The 22156-nt window shown below is 39.5% G+C and overlaps 1 long non-coding RNA gene across 3 annotated transcripts; it reads left to right on the forward strand.

Annotated features, from left to right (window-relative positions):
* Positions 1-1177: 1177 nt before the first annotated feature.
* LOC136287808 (uncharacterized) lies at positions 1178-20452 on the forward strand. Of its 3 annotated transcripts, none has more exons than XR_010720350.1 (7): positions 1178-1238; positions 8840-8892; positions 10013-10158; positions 16162-16318; positions 16577-16636; positions 19174-19400; positions 19822-20452. It is a non-coding gene; the product is annotated as an uncharacterized lncRNA (long non-coding RNA). The 3 variants fall into 3 exon arrangements; XR_010720351.1 differs by having other exon boundaries at positions 10013-10118; XR_010720352.1 differs by lacking the exon at positions 19174-19400.
* Positions 20453-22156: the final 1704 nt, after the last annotated feature.

Genomic DNA, 22156 nt, shown 5'->3' on the forward strand with positions numbered 1-22156 from the left:
GGCCTTGAAAACCACCTAGTTCCAACTCCCCTGCCATGGGCAGGGACATCTTTCACCAGAGCAGGTTTCTCAGAGTCCCATCCAACCTAGCCTTGAACACTTCCAGGGATAAGGTATTCACATCTTCCCTGGCCCACCTGTTCCAGTGCCTCCCCACCCTCACCATAAAGAATTTCTTCCTAGTAATGAATCTAAACCTGCCCTCTTTCAGTTTAAATCCATTCCCCATTTCCCTATCAGTACAGGCCCTACTGAAAAATCCTTCTCTTTCTTATAAGCCCCTTAAGTACTGAAAGGTTTCTCTGGAGCCTTCTCTTGCCCAGACTGAACAACCCCAATTCTGCTAGCTTTTCCTCATAGGAGAGATGCTCCATTTTTGACTTGTGCTTTAGCAATGACCAGGAAAACTGAGGTTTTCTGTGGAAGGAAATGGGTTCCTCCCATTTATCAGCTGAGGCTTGTATGAAATTGCTTGAGCTGCTTTTAAGGACAGGACTGCTAGTGACAGTGCTCACTATTTCTGAGAGAAATGTGTTCCAGTATCACTTTGTCTTAGAGATGATAACTATCTGCTTGTGTACTTACATCCTTTTTAATTCCTCAAACCTCCTTCAGACTTGATGCATCTCAACATTTTTATGTCCTCCGAAGACTCTCACACAATCATCTCCTGATTAGTAATAACTTGTATATACTAAGTAGTACTGGTCTTCTACAGCTACTTTTAAATTCTTACTATTTACATGCCTAAATTCTTTACCTTTGTATCTTTTAATCAGTTTCAAATTCCACTACAGAGGTTTGACATTTAAACTGTGATTAATTTGTTTGCCTAACAGTCTTAAGAAGAACATAATGACGATCCAAATAATTTTTACTCTACCAACCTTCTTTATCTATTACTAGTATGTTAGTAGAGACATAACTTTCTCATGCAGAATTGCTTTGTCTCTATTGCCTTCCCTCTAAAACACACAAATAGTGGAATCCACACCTTCAGAATCACTTGACTAATTTCTTTGAAGCTGTGCTAATTTGCATCCATTGAGGACTTGACCGGAAACACACAAGTCTAAGAACCTCATCAAGCAATACTTTCTCATGCAATTGGTCCTTAATTGTGTGAGTAGCCCCATTTAAGTCAGTAGTGAGAGAGAATCATGTATTTTGGCAGCTGCAGGCTTTTGTGCTGAGTTGAGTCACAAAAGGTGCCCACATCTGCAGGAGCATTTACTCAGGTGAGATAGTTCAGTGCTCCTCCTTCAGTGCTGGTAAGCTCTGTGAACTCCTAGAATTTTCCAAGCTCGGTTGTTGTCTGCTCATGCTGCTGAGAGATGAGATACCGAGAATGGAGGCCCTTCTCCCCACCTTTGGCCTTTCTCTGAAGGCTTATCTCTACCAATGTTCTTCATTAAGGAAATGGGATTCCATTTCCTACTTTGCTAGGTAGCAGAGCTACCTCAGTGCATGCAGCCTGGGGAATGCCTCTGACCCACCTCAAGGGAAGTGAGCACTTAAACTTGTGTTCCTGTGATGCCAGGTATGAGCATGTTTTCTCTATAAATTCACTGACACTCATGTTGGTTTTGTGTTTTTCCTGTGAGCTGCCTGAGAAGCTTGCAGGTACACACTGGTTATTAGTGGTGACCAGGCTCTACTTGCTTTCTAGATAGCTTTTCTTTGAATTAACTGTGAAAATCTTCCTCAGGGTTTTAGCTCAAACCAAACCTGCAAGCAGCATGCTAGTTGTTGGGCTGTAAGAGTTCTATACTCTCAAGGGAAAGGGAGATGTTTCCTTGAACTCTTAATATTTGAGCAATCTAACAGTGCCCTCAGGGAAGATGAGACCCTTGTGCATGACTAGTCTGTCAGAGCTCTGTTATGTGGACCCCACTAAAGAGCCACTGTGTCAGAGGGGCGGTTTGACCAATAATTCAGGGTCACACATTGACAGTGTCCCCACTCTTTTTTGGTTTATTATCAATTTTGTCAAACATGCCATCCACTGCCAGCAGCTGCCAGCACTCTTGAAGGATTCAAACCCACACTTTATGGAATAGCACACTTTATTACTGAACACACTGGTAATAGAAGACTATGACAGGTTAAGGTTCAGAGATTGCCATCAGTAGTATACTGACTGCAAAAATGAATCTGAAGCAATGTCCAGACAAGCTCTAATCACCAATGAAAGCTCGCTCAGGATAATCATTTGGTGAACATAAAATAAGGTTCTTACCCAACTGGCGTCCCTATGGGGACAAGACAAATTCAGCCCACCAATGGATCCCAGAAGTTACAATGGAGTCTTCTCTAACCTTCCCCCTATTAAATCTATATTTATATTATTTTTGTTGTAGGAGGAGAAAATGTAAAACTATGGTTTCATGTTTAGCTGAAGTTTGAGTGACTTTACCCATTAGCTTATGCATGGCATGAAAAGTAATATGTATTTTTGAGTTAATGAAGCAAAGTTCAGCTTTTGATTACCATCTGGATAATTCCTTTGGCTTAGTTCCCCTTAGCTGCATTGTTTGCAACAGAGCATAACTGCTGTGTTGCTCCTGTCCTTTGTTTCATATGTGTGTTGATTTCAACAGAGCATGACTGCAACACCTTCGCGCCACTCTGTCCTCTTTGTTTCAGGGCTCCCTTGGAGTGATACACCCACCTTCCTCAGTGTTCCTGCTTCTAAGGTGTGCAGGCAGTTTGTACCTGAACTATAGCCAATGCATGCATTCCTTGCTTAACTTTGTTTTTTGGTTTTCCTATATATTATGTATATATTTGTGTGTCTGTATATGCTTTTTCCCTCCATTGCTATTTATCAGATACTTGGGTGTGCTCAGAGTAAGAAGTAAGAGCTGTAATTTTGAGTTCTAGATGCCTGAGTGGTGACCCAGGGGATTAATCATCTTGGTGGTTTTGTGCCTCAGGCACCTGAGGATGAGCAAAACCCCATGTGGACTTCTTGAGGGGGAGCCCCAACAAAAAAAACCTGTGTATTATACAACAACATGTCAAATAAAAATATCTACGTAGGCCTGTTTAAAGCCAAAAGTTTCTCAAAAGATAAATATGTCTGAAATGACCACCATCTTATTTTTTAAGAGACCTGGGTAAAATGACCATTAGAGTTGATAGGTCTAGACATAATGTTGCTAGAAAGTATGTACTTAAAAGTAACTTGGAAATGCTGCTATTTATATAAAAAAAATTTGGGGATACAGAATTGTGAATAGAAATAGTTTGCCAGCTTCATTGTCAAAGCAATATCCAATGTTGATATCTGGTGAAACACAAAGTATCATTGGACAGAGATAATGCTGTGCTTCTTTTTTTGTAAGTAAGCACTGAAATGGTGGTAGTAAATTCAGCTAGGGTATTTTCTGTAGTTTTAAAAGGATTCTTTAGTGCTTTCATTCCTTTCTGTTGGTTCACTCCACAAATGGCAGGTAAAATATTTTCACAACTGCAGATGAGCAGAGGGCATATGCCATGGAGTCTCTCAGGCAGGAAAAATCACAGCATGTGGCAGTATAAATATGACATTGAACATTTACTGGTTGTTCAGAGACCCATGATGAACCCAGAGCAGAAACATAAATCTTCCTTCTTCATTTAAGACTATACCTACATAATGTAGTTTCATCTTCTAAGTTAAATACAGAGGGCAAGGTTTTTTGGTTTTATATTTGAGGGGAGGGAGAGGGAACAACTAATTCACAGAAGAGTAAAAGAGCTAACTCTCTTGAATTTTTAATTTGTGATGTTATCTTTGAGGTGGTTAAATCTTCCAGGATGCAGTATTCCTACACTTGGACACAGGATGGTATAAAACATGAGGCTGTGTAACTGATCATGTGTAGGCAAATAAGGTCTCTTTTTTCACTGCTCAATATTAAAAATAAAAATCTCATAAAGCATGAGACAGAAAACTCAATCAAGTTCATGTGTACTGTAAAAACTCATATGAATATGAATACTTTTCTACCAGTAATAAAAGTCTAAAATGAAAAGGTATGAACTAGAGTAGCTGATTTTGAATGAAGATACTGACATCTCAAATTCAGCAGGAGAGAATTACAGGGAGCCCACAGGGAGAGAAAGCAGGGAACTAAGCTTAAAATAAATTCTTTTCATTGGCATTTATTGGGGAATATGCCCAACCACAAAACCTTCCTTTATAGGAGGCAAGTCTGAGGAACTGTCTCAATATAAAAAGACACCAGAAAGGTTTTAGAAAATTCAGTGGAAAAGGAAGAATCAAACTGATGGTATCGGGCAGTATGAGCCAAGTATATACCTGTCGAACTCAGGGTTGAGTTTGTTGAACAATTAGTTGTAGCTTCTACCCTATTGTTTAAAATGCTTTCTTCTTTTGGATGGTTCAGGAGTGGCAAATGTAACACCAGTTTTTATCAAAGGGTTGCAGAGAGAATTCAAGGAACAACAGAACAGTGCCTCTGACTTTTGTGCTGGACAAATTGGTAGAAGCTGTAACAAATGATAGAAAAGAGCGGAGAGGTGAAATACAGCATAGAGGAGAAGGGTCAAAGCAGATTTCATAGAGTGAAGTAATTCTTCACAAATCTATTCTAGTTCTGTGAAGAATGTGTGTAAGGGTGATGCAGTTAATAATTTTTTTTTAAAAAAGACTTTCAGTGATATTTTTAACCACAGAGTCTTGATGATATTAAGACGTCACAGATTAATAATTGGTTAAATGAAAGAAGACACAGGGTAGGAGTAAATGATCTCTATTTCACAATAGAGAGGAGTACGCACAGCTCCACCCTCTGTTCTGTTTAGTGCATTCATTGATAATTTGAGAAAGGGGATAAGTGATGTGGTGACAACTGCTGCTTGATCAAACAGAATATTTCAGAATAACCAAAAGTTAGACCAACTGCAAAGAAGGAGTTCTTGTTATTAACTGACTGTAAAAGAGAAAGGGCAGATGAAGTCTAGGGCCCAGATATTTTAAATAACGCACCTGGGAAAACCAGTCTCAAATATATGTATGAAATTGTAATTTCCCTATTAGCTATGTGAATTTGAAGTTATCATACATAATTTTCTGAAAAAAATCATTATAATGATTATTGATAACTGAAAAGCAAATGGGATGTTGAAAGTTAAAAGGAAAGGAATAGAAGATAAATGTCTCTTTGTCACTGTTACATATATGGAGTGTTGAATAGAGAGCTCATCTCTGGTCCCTTAGTCTCAAGATGATGTAGTAGAAGTAGAAAAGATAGAGAAGGACAGTAAAGTCAACCAGAAATTTGAAATGGCTTCTACACATGGGGAGATTAAATGAGTTATGGCTTTTAGCTTGGGAAAGAGACTACTGAGATGTATGTGGTGCAGTTCAGCTGGAGATGATCATTCCCTGTCTCTCCCAGCCTGTGCAGTGTGGACAGTGTAATGGTGCTATTAGACATCTGGCCTAAAACAAACAAGAGGAAGTACTTTTTCCCACACAGCCTGTAATAGAGCTCAGGAGCTCATTGCTACATGATGTGTCAGATGTAAAAGTAGAAATGCAAATTCGATGGATCTGGAGAATCAAGGCCATTGAGGACCAAGTCTGGCACAGAGCAGCCTCAAACACCTGCTTGCTGGGCATATCAGCCATGGTCAGCAGGGCTCTCTGTGTGCCATCTTTCCTGGCAGGAGCATCCGCTGATAGCCACAGCCAGAGACTGGCTACAGGGATGAATGGACCTTTAGTTTGACCAAAGTGTCTTAAAATATTTATGCTTATAGCCATTCTGTCAGATATATGGAATTAATGCTGTTCTTCACTATTGACTGTGTGATCAAAGGCTGGCCTGTGTCAGAGGACTCAGGTGACTGCTGTGACTCAAAACCTTCTACTAGCAGGAGGTTGTGGCTCTGCTGAGCTGAGCCCTGCTTTCAGGCTTCCCCAGCACTTCTGCTCTGTCATTCTCCTGGACTTTCTTTTTCCCTCCCAACCCTTGATTTTCTTCAAAGATGGGTTTTAAGTTTTGTTCTTTGTAAGGAATGTAAGTACAAGGTGATGCCTTGAGGAGGCACATGAGCATGATTCCAGCACATCTGTGTGTTGGTCTTATAGCAAAATACCTTGTGGTACTTTCTGGCATGCAGTGAGCAGTACAAGCTCTGCTCTCAGGATCTTTCTCTGCCTGCTTGCTGTGGAGGAAGGAAAGGTGCCCACTAATGAGACAGGTGATTCATTATGGCATGAAACAGACTGACTAGGGCTCCTTTGTAAATAACTTCTGGCTGTGTTTTCTGTCAGACAGGTGGAAGCTCCTTATTTGTATGCAATAATGACATGTGCTTATCAAAGAGTGGTAATGCAAGGAACAAACAAATGTAATTTCCAGTATTAATATGTAAATTACATGCTAAGAAGAAATGTTCAAGAACTCCTGAAATACAGCAGCAAACACTAATTGCATTCCTTGCCCTTCAATATGCTGTGCACTGTAGATAGCTCTTTTCCCTAAATGAGCATTTAAAGCTTTAATTTTTTCTGCTTCTTCATGCCTAAAGATTTCAGATATTTTTTTCCTAAATTTGTTGCACTGTTTGCATGTAGTTCTTTATTGTACCTCATAGAAAGGTGATGTGACCAAAGGTTTGCTAGAACAGCCTTTGTGTGCTCTGATTCCCTTGAAATGTCTATAAGTTATTCCTAACTTGGAAAAAGCAGGCAGTGGGATGAGGTGGATTTCTGTGTGAGAAACCATTCCAAATAACCCTTTTTTGCAAACACATCCAGCCCCATCTTGAAAACTGATTGGGGTTTTTGTTTCGTTCCTACTACATTTTTTCTGGAAATCTGTTCCAAAACTTAAGCCTCCAGATGGCTGGAAATCTCATTTTTTAGTAACCATTTTCTTCATGTGTCAACAGTATCCATGAATTTGGAAAGGTCTTCTTTTGTGTTTTCTCCTTGAAGCGTTTGTAGCACAGTTGCACCCTCTATCTTGATGTGGCAGCTTTGCCTTTTTTGAGCTGAATAAGTAATTTTGTAATAGTGTCCCTTTTTAAGATGAATCCCCGTTTTTCCTGTGTTTTAACCACTCCTCTGAACATGGAACAGTCTGAGTTCCTTTTTTTTTTTTTTAACATTAACTTTTAGAAAATGTATGTGTTGTGTGAACTGGGGCTTTCCTTACCAGAACTTTACCAACAATGCTTCTCCTCCACTGTCTGTACATTAGAATTGGGATGACTCTGAATCCTATGGAGATCATGGAGACTTGTACAAAATATCTTTCCAGATCAAGCACCTGCGAGTGAAAAGATCCGGGCAGAATAGGAAAGAATACCTCAATATTCAAAATAAACTACAAGTAGAATATCCAAAGATGAACTGAAGGAGCTTCTGTAGGACAATTCAGGTTCATCCTTTTTCCTGTCCAAGGGACTTGTGCAAGCCTAGACTGTAGCCCCCCAGCACTGTTTTTGGTGGGTGGCCTGGGAATGCGCAGTGTTCTTTTTCCTTGCTGTAGCTGTGAAGAAGGATTAGAAGGGGGAAAGATTGATGTCCTCTTCTAGCAGCTACTTTTGTTGGCAGAAGGAATGAATTGCAAATGATTTCCCAGCTCCTGCATTCCTTTGCCTGGTCATTGGCATTCACTAAGGAGAACTGGTAGATACTAGGAGAGGAAGGGCCTGGTGGGTGAGACTAATCAGAAATCTTCCCTGCACAGACAGGGAAATTTGTATTGAAGCTTTATTTATGTTTTCACATGATATCCTGCTGTATCAATCCTTGGAAGTGGTATAAATTGGTTTAAGAGAGAGGATTCCTACATGTAAGTAATAATGGCAATTAAGCATTAGCAAGTAGCAATTCCTACATGTAAGACATCTGAAATGCTACATCAGCCTTTGTTTTCTGAAAATGTGAGGTACTGTTTGTTCTCACTTGCAGCAGGCACAGCGTTGCTATGTAGTAGTAGCTATTTAGGGGAGATACACCTGGTTTAAGGTAGTTTTACAGGTCCTTAAACCTCAGTCACCTTATCTCTACTCATTGCACTTGTGTTTGCTCTCTTAATTTCTTAAAGATGGCTTTTACACTGAGACACTAATGATTTCCTTTTGCTTTAAAGTCCCACTTCTGAATGTAGCAGTGAGGTGCTAGAAAGGACTGTGGAGGGTGTTTTATTCTTCAAGAAGCTAAAGAGAGACTTGAGGTGATGTCTCTGCCTCTGATGAAATTCATTCCCTTATCTAGAAGCTCTTAAATCATCCCTGGCAGAGGTGACATTATAAAGATAATTCTGGAGAACAAAGATTCTTGCCCTTGGAATACACTGCATTGCACCAAATGGTAGGCATTTATTGCTTTTATGTTTCTTTTTGGGATGGTGGATCCATCCAGGTGGATGCTTCAGTTTCCTTTAGATTTCTTTAATCAGTTTTTGCAAGCTGTCAGATGTTTTTTCCCCCTCAAATGAATACCTTGTGAAATAAGCTACACAAAGGACAACCAGAATGGTGACTAGTAAACCCCAGGGATTTGCTTGGGACACTTTGGGTTCATCCCTGTCCCAATTTCAAGGGCTTTGGGGAACTGAGCCCTGGCTTGCTATTCACCACCTCTGAAGTGGTCTGATGGCCTTCATCCTTCTGATAGTATGAGGTGGAATCTGATACAGGTAATTCTTTTCATAGAACAGAGGCAGGTGTTTTTTCTTGTTTGTTTTTTGTTTTGGTTTTATTTTTGTCTGTGAAAGCAATACTTACAATGTGCTGAAGGTGAATTATGGGCATAAGGATATATGGAAAGCCTGCTAGTTAGAAGGACACTAACATCTGTCTCTTTCTGTAGATTATTAAAAAGAACCCCAGACTCTAGAAGCCAGCAAAGAAAGGATGAAGGTGGTGAGTCTATGCCATTATATTCAATTGGGACCTAATTCAGTCTGGATGAATAGAGTCATACACAGATAATATTATTTTGAAATAATTTCTGCTGTTTGTAGTGATATTTAAGGGCACTGGAATATCCCTTTGTTTGATTTGTTCTGGAGGCGTGTCAAGTATGGTTTAATGAGCTTGTTTAAATGCTGGTCAACAGTTTTTCTCCTGTATTATAACAGAGTATTTGAACTCTTCTATTATGCAAAATATTTAGTGTGTGGGGGAAAACTTAGAGCTGGTCTGCAGTTCAGCAACAGTACTAAATAGTTTACTGGTTTAAATTTTGTGTGTCACTAGGGACAGAAAGGGGCTTTTAGGTGGCTTATGGCTCAGGTGTCCAAGGTACCAACTCAGATTTTAGAAGAGTCACATTTTAAAGAAAATCTATAACTTAGCCAGGAGATTTGGCTGCAAATACATCCTATGGTCCAAGAAGCAACTAGACAACTAGAATAACTTGATTTCTCTACTTTTAATATATTTTAGATCATCAACTTGGTGCAGCTGTTCCTTTCTCTATTTTTCTTTGAGTATATTGCAATGATTTCTGCCACATAGTTTTGATAATGGTTTCCAGAATACCACAAATGGCTTGAAACAGGAGCTGAGAATGACAAAATCTCAGACACAGCAGCTACTACTGTCCTCTGAGCAGCTGCTCAGTCTTAGTGACAAGTGAGGGTTTTTAATTAAAAAAGCCATTTTACTGTGTACACCCAATTCATTTGCCTGCTTTACAGAACGTGACAAGTAATCTTCACCTTCAGATCAGTGCTGAGACACAGTAAGATGTTGAGAGGCCTTCCAGCAGCCATGGTTTTAGCATGATCTAACATACAGTATGGTGTTCTCTTTAGCATAACTTAGCTTTACAAATTGGCTGTCTCTGACCTTGATACCCCCTCATCTGGACTGTGATAATGGTGAATTTCGAGAGTACTCCTTGTATCTAATAAGGGAAATGCTATTTGGGAATCTGAGGGCAGTAGTGAACAGAGGTGTCTCCTCTAGGAGACAGCTGCCTGTTGTCTGGACAGCATGAAACTCACTTGGGTTTTTGTTTTGGTTTTTTCTTTTTCAGGCATTATGGGATTTAGGTTTGTTCAGGGAACTTCTGCATAGGATGAAAGCATTGCATCAGTTTTGCCTGCCTTCTAGTTGCTGGTTTGTAGCCCTCAGTGCTACAGGTGGGTGAAGTCCCTGGATACCAGGGTGGCTTCGGAAGAGGTGAGCAGGGAGGCTGCTCTGACATGTATGGGGGTGGGAGAAGGCTGTTCCAGAGACTTTCTAAATCTCTACTGTAACCCCTAGACTATACATATTTCAGCTTCACTTCACTGCTTTTGTTAAAAAACTGCCACTGATGTCACATCCAGCTGAATGCTACACTTTTAAAGTGCTTTCAGGTGGGGAGGAAAAGCAGTATTGTGTTCAAAACTGCCATCAGGAGTTTTATCTATCAAGCCTGAAGTCTTAATAGGGCTGAGGTCATGCTGCTCTGTCCTAAAGGAGATACGTTCATGCACTGGAGAAAAGTCACTGACAGCCTCCTAAGAAAGCATGGGAAACTGGACATCCAAAAGGAGAAGTTTGTAGTCTTGACTGAGTAGGCTCCATGTAGGGAGTAGCCTGTGGAATAGGGCATTGCACTTGTGAGTGAACTGGGAGCTTGCTGTGTCATCAACAGGACAGCTCTCAAAGATACCTGTGACTTTATTGGAGTGCCATATACACATGGGGCCACTTGTGTGAAAGATTTCTGTCCCAAATGGGATAATGAGCTGATATTTCATTATTATTTATGTTTAATTTTTCCATGCACCAGTGTTACTGGTTGAAGTAATCAAGCCAGATAATGAAACTGACACCTGAGACCCTGGTCTGTGTCCTGGAACAGCGATCTGGATGAAATCAAGGTGGCAAAATTCCATCTGATTTCAGAGGGGGCTGGCTTTCATCCATAGCAATAAACTATCCCTGTCTCTAGCACTCACAGACTAAAACAATTTTTAGCTTGTTCCGCTTTACCTACCACTTTATTATCAAACATCTTTCATATTGTAGGCAATTCTACAATGTATATAGGGGTAGTAAAACAAGCAGTGATTCTGTAAGTCCTAAAATTCACTTAGAATGATGACATATCATTCTAAGTTTTATTTTGTGTGACTTCCAAGGAAGAAAAAAGCATTAAAAGTGTTTTGTTTGAACATTTTCCTTAAAGAGAGTTTCTCTGACAGATGTAAACTCTTATTTGATCTTGCTATTTCACTTTTCAAATAATGTAATTCCATATATTTAAGGGAACCAATTTAAATCACTTAAAACCAAAATATTCTCCTCATCAGATACTGAAAATTTTCCTTGTTTACTTTTGATTTCTAAGTCTTAAAAATGTAAATAAAGTGTGAATCATTTTGTGTGTGGAAGCTCTGTTGTAGCAAGGTCCAGGTAATTTTTCTGAGAATGGAGAGGGTATGTGTGGAGGTGCAAGATAAGTATGTGTGTGTGTATATATATATACACACACATACATATATACACACATAGACATAGGACAGGCCTTGTAAAGAATATAACAAATAAGTTTAAAGAGGAAGGAGACAATAAGGGAGGAAAGAAGGTGGGAATGAAACCACAAGATGATATAAATTATCTGTAGGCTCAGCATGGTGTTTATGAGTCATTGCAAAACACCTTTAATAAGAGGTGTGGGTTGTCCCTGACTGCTTTTAACATGTTAGGATTATTACCTGGCTGATAGATGTCGCAGCAGAGGTAGGTCTTGAGGAGAGATTTGAAAGAGAAGATTTATATCAGATCTTTTTCAAAGGGTACATATTCTCCTTTACATCAGTTGGAGTTCCCAGAGCTGAATCATTAATACAAGCATTTTTTTCTGATGAAGTTCAGAGACCCACAGCACTGAGAGTGGGATGAAAGTAAAGCTTGAGAGATTTGCCATGTACATAACCCCACAAGGGCTCACTCTTCCAATAGTTGCCTCATGTTTTCTGGAGAACTCCTGTGCATAAATGCGTCATGGCCATGCAGTATAATTCCCCTGCTCAGCATGTTCTTGGAGTGTTTTTCAGAATAATGTGAGGCAGGCTGCAGTCATGGGAGTGACCTGAGGAGGTTGATGCTGCCAGTCCTGACAAGTAGAGGGCTGAACTGGTGTGAGTCCTGCAGCAAATCACCATGTCTGGGTCCATGGCAAAGCTTTTAAGTACTTAAGGAAGGAAAACACCATTATGCTAAGCCTGATTTCTTAGGTCTGTAAAAACCCTTTCAGAGTACATGTATGCTGCACAGAACCCAATGCACTGTTCTTACAGGATTGTATCTCAAGAAGAAAAGTTGATGTAATTCAGTTTTCAAATCCCTGTTAAAACTTTGACATTTATGACAAGGCAGTAAATTTTAGTTAGAGATGGATGGAACAGGTAGGAGTTTCTTTTAAAATTGATTTGTTTCTTTTAAATAGGGTTTGTGTTTTTAATCTTGTATGCAGGATCTCATCTGTACAGCTTTAGGGAGAAGAATTTTGCAGGTAACTATCTACATAACTTGATGAGGATGGTACAAGGCAGGTGCCTACCTATCACTGAGGACATGGATTATAAGTAACACGTTCCTTCCTTTCTGTGGACAAAGGCAGGAGATCCATTTGAGCTCACATCTTGCTTTTTATTCCTTAACCTATGTCAGCTCATGCTACTGAAGGAAGGATTTATGGACACATTTTTTGTCACCACAGCAATCATGCAGTTAGAGAGGGGGCCTTTTCTTACACTATGCACCCTCATGAGAGGAGAGACTGAGTTGAACATTTCCAAGTGGAAATGGGGCTCCTACATTTGGGCTTGACCTACCAGGACTCACTGTGAAAGAGGATTCCTCCTCTGCTGTAGAATATTAATGAGACCAGTCTAGATTTGTGCCTTGAAATTGAGCCTGCTGAAAGCTTAATGTGATACAGATTTTGGCGCTACTTTGGCCCATTTCTGGCTAGTGTGGTACTCTGATTTACATGTTATTCAAAGACCCGGCTAGATGAGATTGATCTTTATTATTAAAGTGATAATAAAATGTTATGTAGATAGATTAATTTCATAAAGGCCAACAGATGGGTACTAACAGAAACTAGACTTGAATCAGTCATTTCCCAGTCCTCCAAAGTCTTCATCTTTGTTCTTATTCCAGAACAACCACAGTCAAGCACAGTGCAATAGCCAGAGAAATTCTGGAGCACCGTAGCCCAGGGAGGCAATGATGCTGCTCACACTGTGAGCAGTGGTAGCATTCAAACACGCATTTATCATACAATCATGGAATGTTTGGGTTGGAAGGGACCTTAAAGATCACCTATTCCAGCCCCATTGCCATGGGCAGGGACAGCTTCCACTAGACCAGGTTGCTCAAAGCCCTATCCTGTGTTGGTGCAGGTGAGAACAGGACGGGGCTGCTGGGGTAGCTCTTCTCAATCTTTAATGAAGCATCAGTCTCACTACAGGATTTTTGCATAGCTAATGGATGGCAGCAGGTCACAGTCTGCCAGCAGCAGCTGCAAATACTTTGTTACAAACCATCTTAAAAGTTTTTCAGCCAATAACATATTGTTAAATCTTACAGACAATTGTTCTAACCAATCAATTATAGCACATGTACGCCTGCATCAAACAATGCTCACTGGTATGCTTTTCTAATAACAATACACAAAACTTTTATTAAGCTTAAAACCTTCTACTATCTTGTCAGGCATATATTTTCTTCAAGCTAAACCTAGAAACTCAGCCTTTGTTTCCCATGTCCTTGTTTGCTATACTACTGTATCTTTTCTAGTTTCAAACTTTTTCAGTTACAGCAGATTCTGAGTTTTCAGCTTTTTCTGTTTGAGGCCTGCTTTTTCAGCTCCTAAAAATCCTTTTTACTTTTAATGTTTCCTACACATCCAGCCTGGTCTTGAACACTTCTAGGGTTGATGCATATCCTGTACAGAAAGTCCATTACCCCAACTGAATGCATGTTCATAAAAGCTGTTTGTTACTTTCTTTACTCACATTAGTTTATTGGTAAGTAAAAGCAGCAGCTCTGTCTTCTTTCTTGGAACAGCTGACAGAAAGAGAGATGTTAAATGGCAAGTGTCTTCCCCTCCCCCCCTTTTTTTTCCCCCTTCTTTGTGAGCTTCAGAAGTTTCTTGAGAATCATTTAGACGAACACTGTGCTAACAGATGAGTGACAAGAGAACTTGGGCATAAGGCATCTATTGCGCCTGTGACTCCTATTCTCACTCTCAGCAAATGTGTTTCAGACCATTTGTGTGGTAGAGGCCACAGAGTTTTATGTTCAGGCTGCTGGAAACCAGAGTCCTGCTGCCATTTCCAAAGAACATGGCAGTAGTTTTTTCCCCCATTAGATATAGGGCTTTTCCCTCTTTTTTCCCTTAATCTCTTTGAATCTTTTCTGAATAATTTCATGTGTCATCCCACTCCATTATTTGTCCACCCCCCCTTCCCCTACTCATTTATCCCTGAAAATAACGGGTGTATCCAACTTTTGGTTCAAAGACAAGTTTTATTTTAGCTTGCCTTTTTTTCTGAGCAAATATGAAACATGAAAACATGCTGCATTTGTCTGGTGATCAGTTGTCCACAGTCCTGCTAAAACTGGCTCCAAACATTTTGATACATGAACTGGTTTCATCCAAGTTTATCAGAAATGTAAAGATAAGAAAAATAATAAACCCCGTACGAAAATAATAAACCTCTATGTGAAAATAGATGGTCAGGTGGAGGAGGCAGAGGGTTCGTGCCCCATCAGGGGAGAAGCTGATGTGAAATCCTGTTGCTTAGATGTCAGAGAGTCCAGAGAGAGAGCAGAGACTTGTGATGCAAATCTGCAGAACACCATGTTTCATCATCTCTGCTGCTTATAGAGTGAGTGATTTAATTTGTCTCTCCTGAGAGAAACTTTGAACTGTTCTTCTTTACTCCCAGGGTGTCATTGGTGCATTTGAATATTTTATTTATTTATATATTTACGTATTTATTTATTTATTTATTTATTTATTTATCTATATATTTATTGATCAGTCAGTTATGATTAATTTAGGTTTTGTTGATGCTGCTTATTGCATAGAAAGTTTCTGACCATGGCATCTACAATGTGAAGTCTGTCAGCTGAGTTTTCTCTGCTATTTTTATTTCTGTTCATATATCAGACAGGAAATAATGGCTTTGCTCCTAAGAGGAAAAATGACTACTAATGGATAGGGTTGTATCAAATGGATTGTGAGAATGAGATAACCAGCCATAACAGGGCTGAGGTAGCCAACACCAACCACAGTAAACCTGAAATTTATTGGCAGCAGAAATGGAAGTCATAACCCAGAGAGGAAGGTAAAATTATATAGACTCAAATTGACTATGGAATAATTGTCCCATTCCTTCTTATGTTTTCTCTCAGCTAAGAAATAAACCTTTAACATCACATCTTTTTCAAAACATCATTCAAAGATAAAAAGAAGTGATTCTGTTGACATAATATCTGTTTCCACTCAGAGCTCTAGCAAAAGAGATCAAGTAGATACCATCTTTCTGGAAAACTCAGATTAAAATCTACTGTCTGCAAGTGCCTTCCAAGTGGAAGAATGTGTTGAAGAGTAGGACTTGTTTTATTCCTTTATAAGTAAGCAAAGATAGCTATGAATTTAAATGCTTACTTTAATAGGATCCCTAACTTGTGCTTTGGAAAAAGGTGGCAGTAAAGCTTTACTGTATCAGAGTAATGGGGACATTATTCTTTGGTTTTCACTGGACAAACTTTCAGCTTACATGGTGTGAGACTCAGTAGGACCAATTATATCTAATATCTAAAATTTTAATAAAGTTTTGAGGCTTTAAAATGCTACAGTAATTACTTTCTTCTGTCTCAGGATATTCACGGTAAGTTCGTAGCACATGGCAATGATTCAGCAAGGGAAGGGTGACTTCTCCTGCACAACAACTTATTAATGAGCTGAGTTTATCTTTTACTCAGATGTTTGATGTTTCTTTCTTGTAATATTTTTGTGGACAACCTTTTTCAGCACACTTCAAGAGATCAAAATAGAGGTAGGCAACAGGGAATATGTTCGTGGAAGAAAAGATGAATAACATGCTTAAAGTTGGTAAGAAAAAAATAGATGTAATTTTTTCCCCGAATTTTGGAATTTTATTTATTTTGCAGAAAACTCATTTTGGAGAAGAAAGATGGCACCATGTCGATATATCACATTGCAAGTTCTGATATTGCAGGTTGCAAGACACCTGTAACTCCTATGTCCATTGAACCAAACTATTCAAAACTCAGCTGCCAGAGGAAAAAAAAAACAAAACCCTGAGCAGTAAGTGGGACTATATCCAGGTCTTAAATTGGTTTTTTTTTTTTTTTGTTACAGTGCAAAATTAAAATCTCAAAAATGTTTGGGATTAAAAATCTTTAGAGCACATAGCTCAGATAAAAGAATACATCAGTTTTGCTTAAATTTTAAAACAAAGTACTTTGAAGACAGAAATTTTAACTTTTTTTTCCTCAAATAAAATCTAACAACAATTTTTAGCAAGTCAAGGCGGGAATTGTTAATTGAAAAATTTCTCACCAGCTCCACAAAGAGGTCTTAGATGGCTTTGACTGCATCTGTGAACAGCATTCTCTGAAACTGGTGAGTTGTGCTCTCTGCTTCTTTTTTCATCTTCATGAGAATGGCTACTGCATGCTCAGAGCTTCAAACAGCCAGTGCTGTCACTTTTAAGAAAAAACAACCAAATTAACTGCATAGTTTATCAAGCTATTATAAAAATTTCAAGACAAAATTTTTGAAGAATGCTTTGACTCGTGGCCTCTTTATTATGAACTTAGTTTTATATGATATTGAATACAAGCTAAACTATTTGGAGATGAGGCAATAAAAAATTATGGATTACTCATGACTCTGCATAGCCAGATGTGTTTCATTCTTACATACCCCTTGACAGTTTCATTATCAACTACTAATTGCCAGCTCTGCTGTCATATATCCATCTACTTATTGGTCATTTCACATCATCATGAGCCAACTTCCCCTGTCCTAGTGCTGCCCAAAGGTGGAACAAAAAGGCAGGCTCACACTTTTTTTGTTCTCCTTGGAAAAATAAAAAGGAGTTATCTCTGGAATAAGACTGAGAGGATCAAGCAATATCGTAATGACCACAATCAAAGCGGAACCATGGAATGTGTCATTTTGTCAGTGTGCACTGTCTGAAATCTGTCTAGCTTTAGAGTTTAAATAAATCCACCAGTAAAATAACATCTTATACCTTTAAATCTTTTCTGGCTGTTGGTAGCCCAGAGGAAATTTTTCATCTCAATTTTATCAATCATATCAAACTGATATGAAAGTTTACCAACTATTGTACATGCTTTCCTCAGTGATTGGGGAAGAAATACGAATATATTAAATCTGTATAACCACTGAGTATTAGTTGACACCACATACATATATTAACACTTCTTTATTGATATAACTGTCTCTGCCTGAGCAGACGGCAGTAATTTAGTTAAATTAGTGTTGCTATCGAGGCAGCTAAACAAAGGGAGAAAAGTAAATGCTAGACACAGAGAAGGGCAGGTAATTTCTGTCACTCCTTTGAAAAGTGGCTTTTCCAATCAACAGCAGATTTCTGTGAACAGAGTAGGCATTCTCACAAAACCTACAATAAATGAAATGTCATTTTTATGAATAATGATGCTATTTGCTCTAGAGAATTCTACTTTTACAAGAGCTGGTTGAGAACTTGCTGGTCTTGTCTCCTTATGTTTTTCTGCATCAAAGATGTTAACTAAGTCCTATAAGGTAAATATTTCAGGATCTTGGGACTCATTCCTTCAAAATTTTGCATGAGCTTTTTTCAGTAGCATCATTTGTTGCCAAGATGTACTTGCAGTACAATAGAGGAATGATTTTCCCATTGGAAACAAGGAAGCCTTATTTTTTTTTTTTTCTACCCTTGATAGAGCACAATGTTTTTTAGGCTTTGTGCAGGCTACGTTTTTACTCCCTGGGAGCACCCAGACCTGCAAAAAAGGAACAGCATTGCACTAATTCAGTTTTCTGCCTGTTTCCTCCTTACCCCTATTGGGGTTCCCAATACCTCTGAGGGTCCAGCCCTTGCTGAGAAATGGCTTATATCAAGTAGTGAGATGGCATGATCGAGTGTGTCTTGAAAAATCAAAAAAGTTTTAATAAGGAAAGAAAATAATACAAAAACAAAGAGTAAAGCTGGGCACAGTATAGGGACAGATCCCATACACTTGCTACAACACCTTGAAAATGCATCAAGCCTCTTTGCTCTCTCGCTTTAGTACTCAACAGTTCAGGTGGGCTATTTGGCTCTCGGCCCAATGAAATCAGCAACAGGCTTTGAGTTACACTTTCCAAGCCCAATCAACGCCGCTCTGCTGGCACTGAGCCAGTTACCATGCGGAGGGCACAGAATTTTCTAGTTAAACTTCCTAAAATGTCTAAAGGTAAACTGAAACTCTTTCCTTATACAGAGATGCCCACTCGGGGGTGGAGGATACTTTATTACATACCCCCACCCAGAAATCACTTTTCTTGAGAAATGGGAAAGCTGTCAGCATCTCCCCATGCTTCCAGGGCAATTTGCAACTGTCTTTGCTCTCAGAGGTGGTCTGGAAGCAGCAGGCAGAAGTGCCTTTAGGAAGGCAGGAGCTGTCCCTGTGCGGTGCGGGTGACACACGTGTGTGGCTGTGGAGGAGGATTGATGGGAGATGGTGGGTGATGTAGCAGGGCCCAGGGCCACCCACCACCAACCTGCTCAGCTGAGATGGGCCTTGAAAGGCTGTAAAATCTTGCACGGACAGTGAACACTGGCAGAGAAAGAGGAAGGCATCCAGCTGCCATGGCGGCTCTCTTTCTGGAAGAAAAAACTATAAATTATAGTTGTGCTTTGAGAATTACTTTTTTTCCTCCCCCTGTTTCTCTGCCTGTTAAAGGCATTTTGTTTCTCTGCCTTTAATAAAAGTATTCCTTGGTAGGCCATTTGTTTCCTGTTTGCCAGTGGGGACAGTTTGCTCCCTGAGTTCTTTGCTCTGCTCATTGCATCAGGATAATTTCCCCTGGTTTCTGGATGAGGACTTTTACAGCTCTAGCAGTGATTTACTTTAAATGTGAACCCACCTATTACCGTTTCCACTCAGGTCCTGGTAGACTGGTTAAGAAATGGCTCGCATCAACCACAGTCTGGCTCTCAATGTTTATCCAGTACCTGTTTAAGAGGTGATGGTTAGTCTTGACTGCCAGACTCACCCAGGCTCGAAGTGACAACTGTAAGGAGAAAGACTCTGTATCCTTCTACCAAACTGGGAATGGCAGTTTGTGCTGGGGGAATGTATCTGAGAGACAATCAGACACAACACCTTTGAAGGTGAGGTTTCTCTTGTGCCTAGTCCTGCTTTACCTGCTAAAAGGCTTTCAGTGAAACAGTTGAAAAGAGTATGTTCATGCTGTTTCGCAGTGTGACAGAGATTTAAATCACAGGTTGTTTTTTTTTTTTAGATAAGCTGAAGGTTGTTGAATTTCTACCAAAGCTTCTAACCCTGCTTAGAATTTCAAAACCAGCTTTGGACTTGAAAAAATAAATCCAACAATGAAGGAAAATATTCAAATCCTCCCCCACACCCCCCAAATAAAAGGAAAGAGGAAAAAAGTGATATGTCACTTTAATATTAAAGTTAAAAGGCTTTGAGAGAGAGCAGAACTTTGCAGAAGAGAAAATGATGGGGGTGACAAATCTTTAAAGAAGGGAAAGTGGAGTACTATTTTTAAAATTCTTCTATTCTTTTCAGATTGTGGTATTTTATGGAGCCTTACAGATGACAAAGCAGCTGCTTCCCCTGGGCCTCACAATGCTTTCTCCACTGGATTGATTTTGTTTTTGTGGGGGTTTTTTTTTGTTTGTTTTTGTTTTGTTTTGTTTTGGTTTGTTGTTTTTTTTTTTTTGTGTCACATTGATCTTGTCTTGTGCTGCCTCTAACATGCTATTAGGTGCCTCTGGCTGCCAATAGCGAACATCGGGTTCTTGTGGGTAAACTGCCATTAAGCTCTTCCTGACATGGCTTAAAACATTAAAGTTTGTGTTGACTCTATGAAGATATTTTGAGAGGTTAGGATTACCTTGTTACTGTTTTTACTACTTGTACTGAAGGAGTTTCTGGGGGCCCTTGTCCATATCTATTGTACTGGAATTGCACAAATGGAAATTAAAAGGCAGCCCCTGTTTACCAGAACTTGCCTTTGAATGAGTGAGACATAAAAAAGGGAATTATTATCCCCAGCTTTCAGCAGAAAGTTTTCCACTGCTGCATAGAAAAAAAATTCTACTACAAGCTCTAGGTAGATGTAATATGGGCAAAGGAGGATGATACTACATCTATCCTAAAAACCCCCCTTCTTACAACCTTTAAGGTGAAATGATGTGTTAAGGCAATAAAACAAGGTACCCACAGTGGTTAACCAGTGCAAACAGTTAATCAGTGATATGAACCTTTCTGTTTTCCCATAACCTCTGAGGGTCCAGCCCTTGGCAGAGACGTGACTAAAATCAATTCACTAGATGGCATGATCAAGTGTGTCTTGAGAAATCAAAAACGTTTTAATAAGGAAAGAGAATAATACACAAACAAAGGCAAAGCCGAACACAGTATAGAGACAAGTCTTCTACTTGCTACAACACCTCGAAAAGCGTGGAGTTTCTTCTCTCTCTTTATTACTCAATAGTTTAGGTGGGCTATTTGGCTCTTGGCCCGATGAGATTTACAACAGGCTATGAGTTACACTCTTGGAGCCCAGTCCATGCTCCTGTGCTGGCACTGAGCCAATCACAGTCAGGAGGGTATGGAAAATTCTAGGTACACTTCCTAAAATGTCCAATGGGAAAATTGAAACTCTTTCCTTATTTGGAAACACCTGCTGGGGGTGTGAGGTGCATGCGAACATGAATCAGCTTGGCAGCTCTCATTCGTTCTTACGACGTTGGTTGCTGCCCCTAGTCCCTGAAAATCAATATTCCTCACCTCTTTTCAGGGTTATACCAATGAAGCTCATGCTGCCCAATACACTGCAAAGTAACTTCTGTAAATATGTGCAAAACAGCTTTATTGTCCCCCCTTGGATCTTGCCTTAAAATATCCGTCTGTGTCTGTAACTTCTGCCAAGACTTGATGAGGATGTGCCACTGGCGTGTGGATGCTGTTGTCTGTCTCACCAATCGATACTGTCTGATGGGTTCCTGTCAGCCTGTAAGCGCCTGTTGTCTCTTGCTAAGGCTGTGGGTAAGCAGGAGAGCAGTTCCAACCTGTAGAGCTCTCCACACAACAGAAACCTAGTTTGGTTTTCTAGGTCCTGAAGTAATACAAACAATAATAACAAATAATAATAAGCATTGAGAAATCTTTCTTCGACCGTATCTCTATGCTTGTATGCTCAAATACCCTTCCCCTGCCCCTGATTTCTGCCACCCTAGAACACATTTAACAAAGCTTGCTATGTGTGGGAGCAATTTGCAGCCACTGATATTAAGGATGCCTGTATTTAATAATTGAAAAGAATTAGCATAATGCTTGACTCATTGAATTTCTGTGGGGAAACAGTAACCTCCAGTGGTCATTTAGAGTCCAGTCATGTTCTAACAGACTTCAGTGAGTACAGTATTAGGTCCTTAATTTATACCAGGCTTTAAAATTTTCCTTGAAGCCCTAAATTATACATTCATAACCAATTTCTCATAGAACACATAGATGCTAGAACTGTGCTCTTCAAAAGCTTTATTTTGCAGTTATTTACCTTTGCCAAGGGCCTTGAGAGTCAGAAAAAAAATCCCCTGAAAATGAAAAGTAATACCAATTTTCAGTGAAAAGTGAAAACTTTTTTAAGGAAACAGTACAATCCAGATAGTGTCTGAATTTGGCTTCAGAATGTCATCTAAGTGCTAAGTGAATATATCTTTTTAAAGTGGGAGACATCCTTCAGTGACAGGAAAGGCTAAGACAATTTTCTTATGCATTTTAAATTGGTTAGAGGTTAGAATCTGAAGTGAGACATGCATTTAGGAATTCTCTAATATGACCAGTCAGCAATCATAGGGAACAGGGGTGGAAGAGACCTTGGAGACTTCTTTCCTGT

The sequence above is a fragment of the Chamaea fasciata genome, unplaced genomic scaffold (genome assembly GCF_029207755.1).
Source record: "Chamaea fasciata isolate MVZ Bird 193981 ecotype frontalis unplaced genomic scaffold, bChaFas1.0.hap1 SCAF_3, whole genome shotgun sequence".
Lineage (NCBI taxonomy): Eukaryota > Metazoa > Chordata > Aves > Passeriformes > Sylviidae > Chamaea > Chamaea fasciata.